The 18,587-nt window shown below is 39.5% G+C and overlaps 1 protein-coding gene across 3 annotated transcripts in view; it reads left to right on the top strand.

The window, feature by feature from the left end:
• Positions 1–18,587, top strand: part of chrm3a (cholinergic receptor, muscarinic 3a) — a 76,812-nt gene that overhangs the window by 19,455 nt on the left and 38,770 nt on the right. For all 3 annotated transcript variants that reach the window (XM_034151752.1, XM_034151754.1, XM_034151753.1), the window contains one exon: positions 4,682–4,796. The gene's annotated coding sequence lies outside the window, so the exon portion shown is untranslated. The remainder of the gene's footprint in view (positions 1–4,681; positions 4,797–18,587) is intronic.

Below are 18,587 nucleotides of genomic sequence, written 5' to 3'. Positions count from 1 at the left end.
AGGGGTCAAAAAAGGCTGTTCTGCCGTCAGTGTTGTCTGAAAACAAAGATTGACTGAATCTTGAATCTTTTCTTCAAATTGGCTCTGACAGCGAAGAAACTTGGGAACATACACAGCAAATGACAGTGTTGCAATTTGCTTTCAATGTTTTTAACTCAAAGCGGGTGATTTTTTACATAACTGACAGACCTGAATGGCACTTGCCAAAAGTAGTACTTTTCCTCAGATAACTACATCCATTCATTGATTTTAAAGTGGAAATGGCTTTGCCCTCTTCTAAGCATTTTTGTATCAATCTGCTATTGCTCTCTCTTTCATTTAATCTTCAACCCTGATCTTTTTCCTTCCTTCACAGCCTCATGAGCTTCATACAGTGGCTTCTTCACTTCCATCTGTTTCCCAATCAATTTGGACTCATTTCCTGCCAATTGGTTCACCTCCATGGGCTAAGGCTCATTTAACAGGAAGCATCGCATGTTGAGCTCATCAGCTGTAGTAATGGTGATCAGTCTGTGAAGCTCTCAGAGTCACAGAAGCTTGCATGGAGTTTGGCCATTCGATTGAACTTTTGGATGAAGCCCTTTACAAAACCCCTGAGGCAGGGTGTGCGTGTGTGGGGGGGGGGGGACATGGCAGATGGCTCACAGATTTACGCTATGTCTGTGGTAAATTAGGAGCATGCTTTCTGTTAGGGTGATGCACTGTGATCTGCGTACAGGGTGCATTTTAATTGCAAAATCGCGTGCTTCTGTTTGCACCGCACACCGTCCTCCCAGTTCAGCAAATATCATCTCATCATTTTATTGGCACTTAAACACTGTAAAATATGTTACCATCATGCAATTCCTTGAGACTGGCACCAACATGACGCCTATCTAATCTCTATAAACAGTAATGTCTCACCTAACAGAATTATCACCCATATTTCTCTCTGTTAAGCTGCTGTCCTTAACCGAGCCCTCTTCTTGAATTCATGCGCTTCCCTGAGTGCAACAGAAGGCTTACGGTAGAAGCTAAAATGTGTCCTCCCTGATGTGCCACAAAGATTTTTTTTTTATCTCATACATTTTAAAGTTAGTTTTAGCTGGCAGGGTGGTGACAGACTGTTGATCTGGAGACAGCAGAGCAGCCCTGCTGGTCAGAGAGCTGCACGTACACCTCTCACACAGGCTTCATACACTGAGGAGAAATATGTGGACTGTTGGCAGTCTTCTAAAGGTCTTATTTGGGTTAAGCCGTTTCAGGCTTCTTTGATAGCCTGCAGTTGAGTTTCCCGGCTGACATGCATAAACCAATTAACAGAATATCCCCGTCCACCTTTGTGTCTGGAAAGGTCCATTAGCACAATAATTCTCCACTGAGCAGTAGGTGTGACTGAAATGTGCTTCCTCTGCTTTCCAGTGCATCAACTGCTTACATATTTACGAAAGCACCGAGAAATCTTAAACAAGTGTTTTTGTTTCAGTCATGTCCCTAGGCAGATGTAGTCTAAGATGGCTTCCAAATTACATGTTGAAGCTCTTTTCTTCAGAGAACGCATGTATGTGAGAAAACTGTCTTTCTTCACGGCGATTATAGCAAATCCAAATGTGGTTTTAATCACTCTGGGTCCACACAAAGCAGAGCCGTGGTGTCTGCACGCTGCACATGAAGTAGCCGCTGTTATCAGTGGGAGCGGATGGAGAGCATCCAACTGAGAGGCTCAGTCTGGCTCCATGTATGTCATAAGTAAGAGGATGACCTTGGCTTAATCTCAGCTGCAGTTCAACCGTAAGAAACACATACTTTCTGTCCTTTTGTCTCCGTCTTTCAGTATGTCTATCTTAACTTTCTCTCTCACACACACACACAGTAACTGCCGTGCTTCTCGCATTCTTTATGCATACTTACTGCTGGAGACAACATATACTCCTCCACACCATCAATTAAATTAAAAAAAACACATTTGTGGCACAGAGCAGAGGCTCTTGCAAAGTCCTTATAAGCAGGTGATTAGATACTGAGTCATTTGAAGCAGTTACCGTGGTGAAATGAAGTATTTGCTGAAAGGTGAAGATGATGCTTGATAATTTATATCAGGAGCAGACTCGGTAACACATTCTTCTCCTTTTGCATAAGCATTCAAAGAAGTTAAAACCCCCTTTTTATCGTGGCCCAACAGAACTTGCAGGTCCTAAATCAACTCGACACTGGGTGTTTGAGTCAAATAAGATAGGTCGTAAAAGACATTAATCAAGGGCAGGTTTGCTGTGTAGTTCTCGCTTTGTAGCACCCGCTCGGCAGGATAAATAGTCAGTGAAAGGTGATACCAATGTATTTTCGGCCAATAAATGTGAAGAGCTTTGCTAGTAGATTTATAGTGGAGTATAGCTGGGTGAGATAAGGGACCGCACTTAAGAGAAGGAGAGAAGTGTGACTGTGAGTCAGTGTCATGAGATTTGAAGTGTTTAATCCTCAAAATCCAACCTATCATGTTGAAGTTGTTGCCTCAGTGGTTTCTTTTGTGTACCACTGTGGCCCTGTGGTGCAATGTTGGCCTGAGGAGGATGTAGACTCCACTGTGCCTCCTTTAATAAACAGGAAGTCACCAGGTGGTTCTTTTCACCTTGCACCAACAAGTTTTACTGCGGCTAAATGTGTGCTGGGATTTACTATCTATTTGTAAGTTTATACTTGGCCTGATTATAAAAGAAGTGCTCACAAAGGGGATATTCATGCATCACAACATTAATAGGTTTTGGACCGTGCAACTGCATCAAACAAACATTAGCTTACTGATAAATGTTTTTGGAGTATAAGATGTAAAGTGGAATATGGTGAAAACACAAAAGATTTGAAATTAGCGTACTTAAAATAACGAAAGATAAGCAAAATCTGAAATATTTTATTCCTAGCTGCATGAACACCAAAGAAACACATATTTCTCCATGCATTAAAGTATTCAATTGACAAAGTAACACAGACAGAAGTTAATATCTTGCTTGCTCTTGTAAAACTGTAATTTTAGTATGAATTCTGCAGTGTGTAATACGTTTCCTTTCATAGTTAAAATCTCAAGATTGTAACACATTTGAAAACACACACTTCTTCTCAAACTGTACATTTATAGTTGCCTCCCGACCCAAACATGTTTTTAATCTGAGTGCATGCCCTTGTGTCTGGTGTAACAATTATTATATTATTACATGTAACAAAGTTTCCTGATTAAACACTATTTTCTTTTCATGTAGCTCCCAGTTGCATTTTGAAAAAAGAGCTTTTCAAGATGTTCTTCTTCCGAAATATTCACTGTGAGACTGAGAGCTAAAGCTTATATAATTACTTGACCTTTTATCTGTTACAGTAAAGGAGGGGCCCTCGCATGTACTGTATGACACATTTCAGTTTCAAATTGCTGAGCTCTACATTCACATTCTATCAGGATAATTACCATTTCATACCATTGTGGGAAGAGCCCCCTCATTCACAGGGTATTACATGCACATTGAGACTCTGATCAAGCCCGTTTTCAGATATAAAGTGGAAACTTGAAAATGGTAATTGTCTCGTTCAGTTCTCTTTATGTCTCACTCGAGAACGCCCCTGCAGACTCAGCTAAATGTGGAACAGATAGGCTAAGTAAGCGAGGTCGTCCATATTAGGATGATGTACTCCATCTTGTTGGGATGCCTTTTTATACAATGCAAGAAAACAGTCGTGGATTTTTATTTAAATTAGTTTGATCTTTATGCAGCAAGTGAAAATGTCAGTGTTACAAAGAGAATCGTCCTTGCCCCGAAATGTCATCTAACTCCCCATTACAACAGAAATGCTTCCTCGACTGACCTTTGAGGTATAATTTGTAAGTGTAACACGAAAAGGAAACCAGGGTGCTCATTTGTTTCCTAAAACTGTAAGGGGGAATGAATTGTTTGGATATTAATACTGACTCCTTGTCTTGACCGTCCTCCAATCTGGCACTCTTTACATTTACCCGTCCAACCCAGCAATGACTTCCGTTATTAATAATAGCCTTTTCAGTCTTGGATCCGCTCCATTAGCTTTGATTATTTTTGAAAAGAGGCTCAATTTTTTTGTTTTAAATAGTACATTCATATTTGTCTCCTAAGACTTGCTTTAATGAGCTCTCATAAGGTCTGCTTCCTTAGCCCCCGGCTAGATCCAGTTCTGTGCAGCAGGCAACTCTACTAGACCAAGACTATATAAGGCATGAACACTTCCCGAGTCATGAAGACATGCCATTCTTCCCTTTGACAGATATTATCCAGTGGGGAATGGAAGCTACCCTACCCAAGTAGATCCTTGATTAAAACATATTGCATAAAGAAATAATTGAACACGGCTGCAAATGGAAAGGTAGATTACTGAGAGCAATATGAGCTTTTTTGGCAGCGACACGCAAGAAGATATACAAATTAGTGGCTGACTAATGACCTTTGGCTCTACTGTAAAAGGCTAAATGTATGTTTCATGGAGAGAATGAGAAGTCATTTTTGGCTGAAACGTTAATGACGTGTCGTGATGTGTTTTTCCAACTGTTGAAGCTTGCCTGTCGTTTGAAAAGCAAAAAAATATAGCGAGCTTTAGGTGTTAGACTTCCTAATTTGGACTCATCCTTTTAAACTGTTTGCCTTTTTCTCTCCTTCTCCCTCTGCCCTGTTGCTCCCTGTCTGCCTCCCAGACACCATGATCCGCTCGGAGGAGGATAATCGTGCACCCGCAGTAGACATCATGGACACCGAAAGGCACTCCGCTGAAAGGTGACCTCCAGACACTTCACCTCCCCAAAACATTTGGTGAGTTAAGAGTAAGAGAATCTCTTCTCGTATTCACAAATGACACCATCTTCCCCCTTCTGTCAGCATTTGGCACAAAGTGCATCTCCAAGCTCAATGTTCATGTTACAGTAGACATTTTAAATGAAGTCCTCTAAAACAGAACCATATCTAATTTATTTTTCTTGGCTTTTATCAGTGATATCTTTGAAAAGAAAAAGTTCCCCACTGAATCATTGATCCACTCATCCAAGCTTAGGACATGCCATTTTCTCCTTTGCCCAATATGTTGATAACTAGTCAGGATAAAAATACAAAAACGAGGCTTCATTTCTAAATTAAGCATGTGTGTGTGTGAGCAACGCGTTACAAAAGTAATGTATTACTTTTTTGTAATGTAACTTATTACTTAAAAAAGACAGTAATAAGTAATATGTATTGTATTACATTTTGGAAGTAACTTGCCCAACACTGTGTGTGAGCATGTGTGTGAAAAACATATCATGACGGGGATTGATCAGACATCAAAGACCTTAATTGTCTCCATGCATGTGTTTCATGATGGCCCGTCCTCTCTGTTAAATGGAGTAAAGTGCTGTATAAATGCAGTCCATTTACCAAATTGCTGTCTATATACGCTCTGAGGGAGTAAATGAGGCGGCCATTATTCTATTTTTTCATTGTCAGGATTCCCATTAGAAAGATAAAAACAACAACAAATGTTCTTGCACATCACTAAATCGAATCACCCTTCTCTGTCTATGGCACTCAGCCCTAACCCTATTGTTCCTAGTGAAGAATTAAACAAAATAAATCTTAGCAATGTATAAATATATATATATCTTTTTAATTCTCACTAACTTCCTTCATTAGCTGGGTACTGAAGCTTGAGGTTCACTACATGGTGTATTTTTGTGGAATTCTTTGCTGCAGATAAATACACACTTAGCTTCCACACATTGCAGGGAGGTTTATGTGGAATAGACTCAAAATATACTATTATGCACACATTCATCATAATTAGGGGACATGTCAGCTTGTGCAACAGCGAGGCTCGGTGATGTGTTTTTACAGTAGTCGGTTTTTGGGCAACATTGGAGGTCTATGCTTGTTTGGCTACAGAGGCAGTGCTATTTAATGGGCTCATTTCAGTGTTGGGCTTTGTTTAAAATAAGAACAATATATAGAACATCATCCTACTTAAACCTTTCGTTAAATCAGAGAAAGAGAGAACCCTGTGTCTCATCCATAAAGCCAATCAAATCAAATGTACCCATATGCAATCGGTGGTGAATCTTGTCTGATGATAATTTGGATACACATTCCAGGCAGTTTGTTATTAGCATAAGCCAAGGTCCATATAGGGAAGCAGCACTCAGTGGAGGGTGCTAACCATCTGTAAGTTATTATCTGCAGAAACAAAATATCAGCGCACAAAAATAAAATAAACAAACATAATATTGAAAATAGCCTGAAAAAACAACCACAATACCGAAACACTAATCCTACTTCCACTACTGCAACTAATAATACATGTGATCTTTAATAATATGCAACGTGATTAGGGGCCGAAATCCATAAATGGCCTGTAGTAATGTCAGCTTTGCTGCATGAACACCATGTACGTGTGATTTGATTGAGACAAGGGGTTTGATTTTGAATGAGAACCAGTGAAATGTTGAAGACGGTGTATTAGCGCAGCAGGAGGGCAACAGGCAGGTCTTTAGAAACTGAAATAGATATGCGTGTCAGAGACAGATTAGAGCGGCCGGCATGATGGTTGTACGGCCTGAAATTACACTTGTGACCTGGCAGCGGACATAATGGGATCCAGGCCCTGTATGTCTGTTTTATAATCAAGTATGGCAAAGATCACACTGCACATGTAAAGGACAGGTTTTTACTTGGGGGGTGAAAACAAAAAGGAATAATATTTAATATGTTTGTTGTGTGCTGTCGGTTAGGCTTTTGTATTGATCCATAGCCTGAAGCTTGCATCAAAACTTTAGTTTTTTGAGTGTCCCATACCATAAACAATCTTTTGCATTCTCTGTGGTCCTTATATTCTGAATGAAAACAAATGGAGAGAGTTTTAAAGCTATACCCTTTTTTTAAAGCGACACATTTCCTGAGTGTAAGAGAAACAATGCTGATTTTGTATGTACACAGTGCATCCTGTGGCAAAGCTTTTTGTCTGATAAAATGCAGAATTAAATTCAACTTATCCACAAAAAACGTTACTATTAAACGTAGCCGTTGGCGTGAGTGCTTCTTTATGGAAATCATGTTTGCACTGAGGCAGTGATTGATAGCAGACTTGCATCCATATGAGAGTAAAGAACCTCAGGCTATAATCAATGCAATCTATGTAAATGGAACAAACACAAGAAAAGACATGGAAATCTAGCAAACATTTATAAAAAAATGTCTTTTACGAGCAAAAGACAAGGCTCATTAGTCAGGGCAAAAAAGGAGGCATAGGCTCAGTGTAGAGGATCCATATAGAGTTCAGTGGGTTTACAGTTTGTCACCCAGTGTATTTGTGAATGTCCAACAGCAGGACTGGCATTGGAACATTGGATAGAATTCAGTCAGCCTGCATGTAATTAGGTCCTCAGTAGCAGAAGGCGCAGACATAGCTTTACAAGAGAAATGGAATAGCACATTGAGGCGTGCGAGTGTAGGAAAGCACAGATAAACCAGTTCTGTCATCTCATTCCTGGGAATATGATTACCTGTCTGAAATAATGTGTCTGCTCGATGCTTCTTCTATCTTATCTGTTTCATTGGTAACATTGTTACATTTATTGGACTTTCATGATAGTGGCTCATAGTAAGCATTGGTTTTCGTTTAACTGACACCCACAATTGGAGAGATCACTGGGGAAATATTTTCAACAAAGAAGTAAATAGATATTCCAGAAACTTTAGGACATAACATTTGACCATCATTAAAACGTTTTCCTTTGAAGAAGTCACTGTAAACCCACGCTGCACTAGATCTAAGTTGGTCTTAATTCTTGCATGGATGCAAAATGCATCATTATGTCCAGAAAACGTTCAAATTGTTTACATTTTTGAAGCCACAAGCTGTTATATTCTGACTGTCTGTCTCTGTTGGCTATTTCTAGCTAACCAGGTCTGTCACAGTCAAACTGATGGTTTACCACTGAGAACAAAAGGGTGAGTTATTGTGAAAAAAACCAGTGGGACTTCATTAGGCAGCAGGGTTCTGCATTGTGATACTTCAAACATTTTAAAAACCCATTAAGTATTCAGCTGCAGTTCTCAGGGGCGCACACTCGCAATTACAGAATAATCCTCGACTAAGTAAGGAAATCTCTGATACAAGTCCGCACGCACGCACGCACGCACGCACGCACGCACGCACGCACGCACGCACGCACGCACGCACGCACACACGCACACACACACACACACACACGCACACACTAATCTCACTCTGCTGTAGTCTTCACCTTCCACACAGTGTTTTGATATAACTTAAAGGTAGGGTAGGTAAGTCTGAGAAACCGGCTCGAGATACACTTTTTGTTATATTCCATGGAATGCTCTTGACATCCCGATAGCAATGAATATCTTAAGTGCTTTGACAAAAAATCCATAAAAAAATGTCATCTGTGGAAGCCGTAGTACTGTAAAAAGCACGACCAATCATTTTAGCCGGCCCGGCTAAAATAACTGGATGGCCTACCTGCCTGTCAGCCTTCCATCTGTGCACAAACTTATCTCGTGCCCTCATTGGTCATGTGCGCGTTCGTGTGTGTTGGAGGAGGGGCTCTGTAAGGAAGTGGCAGATTTTCTCCGGTTGTGTATTTTCAAATTCTAGCGATCTCGAGCCGGTTTCTCAAACTTACCTACCCTACCTTTAAAGGGGACTTATCATGCAAAATGCACTTTTGTACGTCTTTTATTCATGAATATGTGTCCCCGGTGTTCCAGGGAACTCACCAAGTGTCAGAAAACACAACCCTCTCTATTTTCCTCCATACCCAAATCTCTAAAAAAGGGGCTGCAACGGATCTGATACAGACTGATCCAGATTTGAACACTGTCCTGACGTCAGGACGGTGGCGCTACGGCTATTGGGCCAACTCCACCAATCAGGAGGAGACAGCCACGGCCATTGCCGTTCGAAAGCGCTGGAGACGCTGTAGTACATATGCCAGGCCTCTAGATGGTGCTGTTGCTCACAGAATCAACCCTTGCAAAAACAGAGCTAACATTTTTCAAATTGAGCGAAATGAGGCATGGCTAAAATGCATGATCTGTTTGGTATTTTGAAAAAAAAAAGTATAAATATGCCTTATATAGGTATGGTCCTACACTATATTATTCAAATATAGCATGATAGGTCCACTTTAAGCAGGATTAAGGATTTTAAAAACACTTATTTTTGTTTACAATCTCCTTAAAAACTCTACCAAGTTAGTGTCTCAGTTCTCATTAATAGTTTTTTTTTTTTCAGCTGAAAATGTGTAAGCAGTTGCCAAGGTTCTGTATTTTTTTGGAATGCTAATCATGTTTTTTGGGCAGTATCCTGATCCAAGTCCTTAAATATTTAATATTTTGCAATACCAGAGTAAATATTTGATATGTATCACAGTGGCACGTTGAATACTAGATGCAGTGTAGGCAAAACAGCTTGAATACAGTATATTTGACCGAACCATTTAATCTTCCGTTTTTTAACAATCTCCACCTATCTTTTACACTAACTCAACACAGATATACAGATATTTTGTATACTATTCATTAAATGTTGATTGTCTGTTGGGTTCGTTGGAACATACTTTGGAGAGCTTTCACGGTTGTTCTAAAGTGTTTAACCAATTGCAGCGCCTGAAAAGCATTGCACTTGTGCAACTGTGGCTGAAATAGAAAGAAAGTGACTTTTGTAACTTCTTTGCTGTCATATAGCCCGATATCTATGTCTTTTCCAGTCCATTCTTTACTGTGTAGACCTGTTTTCATGCTTGTTATTTGATTCAGTGGACAGTGGTGAGCTTCATAAACACAGGGGTGCTGTGATTGAGTCCTGTGGGTTTGAGGTGAAGCCTTTGGGCAGAGATTGAAGAAGTCATGGGTGTTAAAGAAAGGGAAAGTGGCACAGCTGCAACACTGCAGACCCATAGCTGTCATATTTTTTCTGATGTCACAGCCTAAAGGTGCTGTCATGTCAAGACTGAGTCATGTCCTTCTCACTAAAGTATACATAAGTGTGATATGCGATACTAATACATCCTATAATGTCTACTTTTAACCGATTTATAATAACATACGGTAACGGTGGCTATTGCACAGTTTTATTGCATCTAGTGTTTTAAAAATGTCCCCAGTATTCACTTGTCTTTTCTCATCTCCCTCACTCCCTCACTGAGATTTGGGGGAGATGATGGTACATGATGATGTTGCTGGTAATGAATCTAATTTGGTTTCCTTCCATATTGCACAACCCTTTAGCCAAGTCCCTTTCCTGCACTTCAGCAGCTCCTCCACTGACTGCTTTGTCCAGAGGCAGCTTCTGCCCAAATTGCTGCCTCTTTCAGTCGATATGTTTGCTCCACAGCAATTTTACTTGCTGCAGGAAACTTGCCCTATATGCTCAGCAGTAATCCTCTATATCTTTGGTGTTCTTGTCTTATATTATCCGTGAACTTATTATGCCTTTCGGGCGCTTCATAGATATAGGGGAAGTATTTTCCTGTACAAAGCTATACTACTTAGACTTTCTAACCTCTCCATCATCCCTATCTTTGATATTTATATAGCGCATATGACTGCACAAGCCGAAGAAGACCAACATTATCAACGTATATTTATGTTAGAAATTGTGAGCTACAGTATAGAAACGGTCTACTCGCCTTATTCTGCCTTATCTCTGGATGATTGTCTTCATTTACAGCAACATCATAGCACCTTTTAAAAGGTTTTCATACTGTAAGCTTAAATGATGTGTAGGCGGTCCTTTTTTTGTACTTAGCAGTTTTTGCTTGCCAGGTAAAGTAATAACTGTGAATACTGGATGGTTACAGCTTCCATTTGCAGGATATGTATTGTTCATTTTGTGTAAGGGGACATTTTAGCACATGGACTTGAGTCACTCTGTCTTAACAACCTTTTTCCACCCACTTATATGTTGTTATGTCCATAACTATAGTATGCCTCTAGTGAAAGCTAAAGGGGAAATAAGGCACTTTCCTAATCTTAAGAAACATTTATTTGAATAATACCTTTAAGACCGACAATATATATATATATTTTTTTTCCCATTTGTTGCTCCTACGCCTCCCGCCACAAAATTCCCTTGTTTTATTATCCTTCCTACTTCAGCTGCCAGAACACACAGTCCCATACCTGCTGGAGACAGTGTCCAGATGTATCTCTCCACTTTTTCTCCTGTGGCATAAATATATTTTTATGTGGTGGCTTTCGATTCATGCAGCTCTTCAGTCAACCCGCAGACATGTTATTCTGCGGTTGTGGAATGCATCGGTGGAAACAGTTCTGTCGTCTAACCTCTGTACAGTACATGGCTGCAATATTTATTACCTTCTATACACAATCCCCTCTCTTGGGACCATACATTTTAAAGCATACCTGCTACACATTCCTTTTTGTTGGCTATCATGGATTTAGCTGTAGGTGTTTGTATAGCCTGAAATATTTTTCTACGGGAAACAAAACTTGGAAATAAAGAAATCACTACTGCTCAAATCTGGATGAAAAGAGTGTAGCTTCTTTACAACACATCATGATGCCATTTAAGAATAATTACAGGCAGTACAAATGACACTTTAGTGGTTTGAGCACAGCACTCAATTACATGTAGAAATAAATGTTTTAAAACAGTCCATTTAAAAGCAAATAGTTTATTCAGGACATACAATTGTATTGACTCCATTCCACTAAAAGTGTTGTTTTACCACTAAAGGTTATTGACTGGAACAAGGCAACGCAAAGTGGAATAACACAATACATACTGTAGCAGAATATTATTTGGAAAAGGAAAAACTCCCTTTAATCAATGGTTGTTAGGCTTTCTATTTCTATATCAATTTGCAGCCAGGTCTTGACTTTAGTTTAGAATCTCTCTGCTTCTCTTTGATCAAGAACAGCATCGCTGGTGTTTCACTGCTGGATCGATAAAACTGAGGGAAGTAAAAGTTTGCAACCAAAGAAATTGGATAGCCGTGGCTCGGCTCTTGGGACGGCGGTGCTGGTCGGTTAGACTCAGCACTTTGTTCCAAACTGAAATATCTCTAACTGTTGTCGACTGCCATTACATTTTGTACAGACATTCACTGTTTCCAATGGATACATCCAAATTGCTTTAATTACACCTTTTCGTTTTACAAACCTATTGCCATCCAACTTGGTTTAAAACAGTCATGTTTACTTCATGCGCCATTAACAAATCAATATCCTTATATGTCCATTTATTTCATTTATGACCAAAAACCAATGACATTCCCACAACAACATGTCCTGTTTTCCATGTCAAAGGCTTTTCCAAGATGTTTAAAACTACAGCCACACAAATAAAAGGGAATAGGTTGTGCATTTTGTGTTTCTCCCTCAAATGTATAAATAAATCCAGCTTGAAAGGAGCAAACACTTTCTCCCTTTCCGCTTTTGGTCTTCTTTCATACTACTTGGTTTACACAACCCCTCAGGAATTTTCCCTTCACAAAGTTAATGAGAGAAATCAAGGTATGCATCATAATAGCATGGTGATGAATGAATAAACTGTATCTTCTCAACACTGTATCTTAGACCTGTATCATTATCATAATAAAGGATTACAGATAGACAGTAAAGTATTTAGACTTCGTAGCTGAGCATTATCAGTGCTCATTTTCTGTCCTGACAAACAGACGTAGCCTCTCAAGTTTTTTCACAAAGGTTTCAAAAGAGCCAACCCAGCAAACACATGGGGCGTCATCTCTTCTCATCTTTCTTACTCATTGTTGTTCCGCTATGTCGAAAATTCTTTATTTTTGGTCCAAATGATTCTGAGCTGTAACCAAATGTAAATTTCTCTTATCCCAAAATGCAGTTATTTTCTCTCCTAACCCTCTCCTTAGTTGTTCCCTGTCTGTCTCACAACCCTTACCCACTCTTCTCTTTTCTTTCCTTAGCTCTACTTATTTTTCAACAGGACATCTATTATAGGCAGGTTATCATAGAGAAACTGGTCCTGGTATAAGGCATTGGGTGCATTATAACTCACATATTCTAATTCTGTGTGATAAAGACTGCTCATAGAACGAGGGAGCATCTGTCCTGTGGACCATTTCTCTGCTCCAGAGCTGTTCTGAACAGAAATGCACCATGTGTTGAACAGTCAGGGGTGAATTCACAAAGCGTGGTTTGCGGTCACTGATACCTCCATGAATTGCATGTCACTTGCAACCACTATCTGTCTCAGAAGGCAGAGCAGGGGCAGAGAGAAAGTACATTACATTTTTAGGTTGTGACAGTACAAGCTCTGACCAAAGAGTTGCAGAGGCATTACTCAAAACATATGGCAAGGAATTTAAACATGAGAGAGAGAAAACATATTTCGGATTCAATATCCATAAAAACACCACTCAATGCCGCCATGATGAATGGAAATGCTGGACATAACGCCCCATGAATGCACTTTAATTGCCACCATATCTCTGAGAACGGTAATGATTTCTCTGTTACTGGGTGACTACTGGCGCTGATCATTAGGACCTTATGAATTGAGGCTTAATTGCGTAGCTAGGGCTCAAATTTGTGCCAAATGTATGCATATTAGTCTTTTAAATTACCTTCAAAAAGCACAAAAAGCACTGAGATGCTATTTACTGGGGGTGCAATTCAAGCTTCATTATTTCTTGTCTGTAAAGGTTCAGCCACAACACCTTTGGTAAAAGGGATTTGCAAATTAGAAGTATTTTCCATTCCTTTTCGCTTTACCAGGATGGAAAAAAGTTTGTTTTTCCAATATGTAATGAATGTATTTTGTCAAATGTATTCAGGAATTAAAGTATTGGTATTCATAATCTCGTGTGCTTTTTCTTTTATCTCCCAATTCATTACTCACCTTCTAATGCTAACATTTTATTCATTTCCAACTTTAGCTATGCTTGAATCCCTCTTCCAATTTTAGGGGTCAAGGTGTCGGAAGATCTGATTGATGATTCTGGCTTTAATTAGTATAGCCTGTTTTAGTGATATCAGCAATTCTTTACAGGCTATGCTAATCTGTGCCAGAATTAGCAATGCAATTGGAACGGATGCATTTCTCCGTGACGTACACTGCCATGATTTTTGTGCCGTGGATGTTTTGGAGTTTCTCTTTTTATGGTTTGGCTGGTTCTGAGTGGTTGCTGAAACGCCCGTCTATCAAGGTGCAGGTCTGCAGACAAGATATCCTCTGAAATGACCAGAGTGGAGAATACGAGTTTACAGTAGGTCTTTGTGTGCTGCAGTCTTTTCTGAGACATCCAATGTGAAGGAACTAGATGAGTGTAAATGTCAAATATGATGTCAGTATCTCTCTAACCCCTTACCTGTATTCTTCTTCCAACTTTGTTATTGGATAAGGTGGATCATTGATGTCAAAAAGTACCATCCAGTAGCCGCTGTCGTGTTCTGTTGTTGTTATTTCCATTAACCTGCAATGTGAGAGGTGTCTAACCTGTAGAAACGTAATGTAATAGCATTCCAGTCCTTTTGGGAAAAGCCATTATCTCTGCAAAAGCTTGCTTGACCTTTATGATGATACATGTATAATGCTATGTATATTCTTTATACTTCACATTTGGAGCCCGCTATATATAGATTAATTCTATCGTTTTCATGTTTTATTCATTTTGGAAGTATTTTGAAGAATCTGTGGTAATCCTTCACAGTTCTATTACTACCATCATCGCCCGTACATTCATTAGTTCCTTCGCTATATAGCTGTCAAGCAATGATGTAATATGTAAGAGCAGATCCTTGAGTTCCACGCATGTTGAAAACGAAAACAAATGTGTGTCAGTATAAGCTACACAGATTTATAAAAAGATGACATCAAGTTTTCAGAGTAGATGCTCATAGTGAATCTTCTGCCCAAAGTGACTGATAAATGTGTCATTTACAATTGAACGGTCGGGTGCAAAAATCAATCGGCACTGAAATCCTAAAGCTAGAGTCTTTACTCCTGGCAGATGATTTCTTACAGATCTTAGTGTATTGATCAAACTTATTGAAGGTATAACAGTTTGATGCTTGGGCTCACAATTGAAAAATGGTGCTTTAACTCTTGGAAAATGTTCCCTTTGTGTGACTTTTAGTTTTTTATAACAATATTTGTATTGAAGTTTTCAAATATAACGAACATTACAGATACATACAATCAAATGATTAGGCATGTAAATAAACACAGGTCAGTATACAGATGATACAGGGATAACAAAGTACAGACATCTGAAAGAATATAACGTCGGCTACTACACTTAATAATCTTTTTCCCGTTGCCCCCCTCCCCTCCCCGGTCGTTGGTTTTATTGATCATTACCAACATTATTTTTTCAACATTACAAAAACTCCATGAAGCACCCCCAGATATGTTCAAACACGAGCCAGCTTTCCTTTGGTAATGTATTTTAATTTTTCTAAACCCCATTGTGTGACTTACTGAAACTGCTCCAAGCGTAGATAGAGCACAGTGTGATCTGAGTGATGCTGAGATACAGGTGAGCTGCCTGGCTCTCGGGGACTGGCATTCTGCTCTGGCCTTTGATTGGCAGGGGAGCAAATGGCACCAACACCTGCAGGTATTAGGATCAGATGCTAAAAAAAAAAGGCAGACTCACACAGAGACAGACACATAACATTTGTGAACACACACTTACTGTAAGCACACATGCATTGTGTGTGACTGGCCTCAGATGTACCCTCCAGCCCTCTCTGTTTGTCTGGCTCCGAGCAGGAATATCAATCCAGCGGTTTAGGCTTCACTTTGAAGCAGCCGGTAGAGGGAATGTGCTCTTGTTAGCATAATCACTTTTTCTCATGGACGTCCTTTAAAGCTTAATGTTTTAAGTAATTCACCATTAGTCATTATTTAGCTTTCACGAGGGACATGATTAAGTCTCTACATCTTGAGCTCACACACACAATTTACTCTGAATTTGGAACGTGCTCAAGACTCAATGTGATTGATTCGGTTTTTCCGGTTTATTACTCTACTGCCCACTGTGCCATGTTATCTACATATATGTTGATGAATCATCTGTTCTTATGGCAAACGGCAATTAACTTGCATGTTTAAGATCCCATCAATATTGTCCAGCTGTGTTTAAATCAGACGCACAGAGAGAGCATTCGACTTTACAGAAAGCCAATGATTGCATTAGTTCCCCCGTTACATCAGCTTAGGCCAAACAAAGTTAATGCTCTCAATGATCTATTCCCCAGTCTGGCTTTTATCCCTGTCTGTCTTTTGTCTTCTGTATCAGCTCATCAAAGGAAACAATGTTGGCATTTTTGGGCTAATTATGTTAATGTCACTTTGGAGAAACTAAAGTAATTAGTGTAACTTTTTGTGTCTTAATATCAGGCCAAATTGTTTTCGTTTACATATTTGTACCCCATGTTGTGTATTTATGGATGAACCTTAGTGATTTTTAATAGTTTGCATATCAATGTGACATTTTAGACCCACACCTTCCTCCTCTGTCTGTTACTTTTAACCCTCCTTACAGTGATAAACCCGGTGTAACCTTGTCGATAACATCCCCGCTGAATCCTGCCCATCAGCAGAGAGAAGGAGAACGGAGTAAAGTGCAGGGCCCCTTGAGGTCACCTCTGCAGTGTTATACTCCAGAGCACCAGCCCCCTCCATTTAGCAAAGCAATTTGACTCATTACCTTCCTCCTCTCCAAACTGTACGCATGGAAAGTGTTATGCCTGAGCAGCTATAGGCTCTTAAGCTTCCTTACTTTATGAGGCTCCCGCTATGTGTGTGGGTGCATGAGCGATCGCACACGCGGAGGAGCGCTGCCTCTGTCTCCAAACATTGATAAGACGCTCCGAGGGGGAATTTCTCTATTTTGCATCATTGCCCGAAGCAAAAAAATAAACTATAATGCAAGTTACATTTTCACTTTTCATTTGCAGTAAATCAAGACGAGAACACATGATAAGTAATTGGAATGCCAGTAATTTGCCGGTGCATTGAGGAAAACATGAATCAGAGTTATTGAAGATGGAGTTGCTGGGTTCTGCAGCGGGCAACATATTTTACTCTCTGCTGTGTGTGCCAGCTCCTTTGGATTTGCACAGAATATATTGCACTGATTCTGACAGTGAAAGATTTTTGAGAACGTGCTGGAAACCAGGGTGTGATAAGAAGATATACATTCTGTCTTCAGAGATGTTCAATGCCGTCTAGACTGAGACAACAGGCATTGTTTAAAATCAATGAGCAGAACTGTGCGTTTTGTATCAAGGCGATGAGGTTCCTTATTTGTCAGGTATTTAACATGTTATCGAAATGTATCCACTGACCATTCTGTATTAGCGGTAAAGCTTAAATAATGTATCTATCAGTCAAGAAAATGAGGGTGAACAATTCAAATAGCTTTTAAAGCAGAAAGCAAGCTTCTACATTTTGAGAATGTGCTGATTTTCTTTATCTTCTGAGACAGTAAACACAATTCATGTAACATAAGTGGTTAAGAGACTCCTGGTTGGAGATAACAAACAATTTGAAGTTGTTTTGTCTCTGGTGAAATCACAATTTTCTATTACACGGAATACACAGCATTCTCTTAAGCCTATGTGTCATGTTCAAAATCACTTGCTTTAAAGCAGAAGACAGATACTAAAATGTTGCTTGCATCGTTAATCAACAGATTGTATTGAAATGTACTCTATTACAATAAATGTCATTATGGCAAAAATGACATGTGTTGTGAACCCCTATATCCTTATCCTTTTATTTTTATGCTGTGTTATATGTTCATTTAAAAAGGTCTTGTTCTATTTTAATCTTCTATTCCATTATACTGGCTCTGTTCTTGTCTTTAAACTATGAGAATGTCAAAAGGATGGAAATGGCAGTTTTTTGCCTGATGTAGAAAAAAATGTGACTTTAATGGAGCTTCACTTCCTAATGTAAAATATATTTTTCATTTCACGAACAAATTGAAGCCCTGCTGCTCCTTGTCCATCAGCTACGCTAACTGGCAGTGTGATTTGTGAGGTTCAATAATGCTCACAGTCACTTTCCCTGTGAATGATTGGAGCCAAGAATACCACCCTGTCCAGCAGTTAATGACAGTCCATTGATTCAGACCATCCCCTTTTAGCTGAAAAGAAAAAGCCCTCCAGAGGATTTCTCTTCCCTGGGGATGCTTATGTAAGTCACATATTTCTTTAGCTAAATGCATGTAGTTTAAGTGTCTCTCTTGGGACATAACCAGCAGAGCCTTACTGACATATTAGCCTTAACAGACCCTACATCAAAAGTCCACTCAACATTTGATTTGCAGGCGTGTGCAGCCTGGTTTATTTGCAAAAGCTAACGTTGTGTTAAAGTGGATTTGTATGCCCAGTCAAACATGTCTGCTCTCCAACATTTCATTCCCCCAGTGAGACTGAGGTCAGTTCGAGCTGGCTGGGGTCTGAATATTCATGATCAGTTCAAAGTACTGTTGGAATTGGATAAAAAAAATCTTTTTTTCAGGCGGAATTCAGCTCATTTAGTAGCACTCATTTGATTTGATTTAAAAGCCAAGATTTAAAGTGTGGATTATTTCTCTTCCC

The sequence above is a fragment of the Trematomus bernacchii genome, unplaced genomic scaffold, assembly GCF_902827165.1.
Source record: "Trematomus bernacchii unplaced genomic scaffold, fTreBer1.1, whole genome shotgun sequence".
Taxonomy (NCBI): Eukaryota; Metazoa; Chordata; class Actinopteri; order Perciformes; family Nototheniidae; genus Trematomus; species Trematomus bernacchii.
The sequence above is the reverse complement of the archived record's forward strand: the minus strand, read 5'-3'. Positions and strand labels throughout refer to the sequence as shown.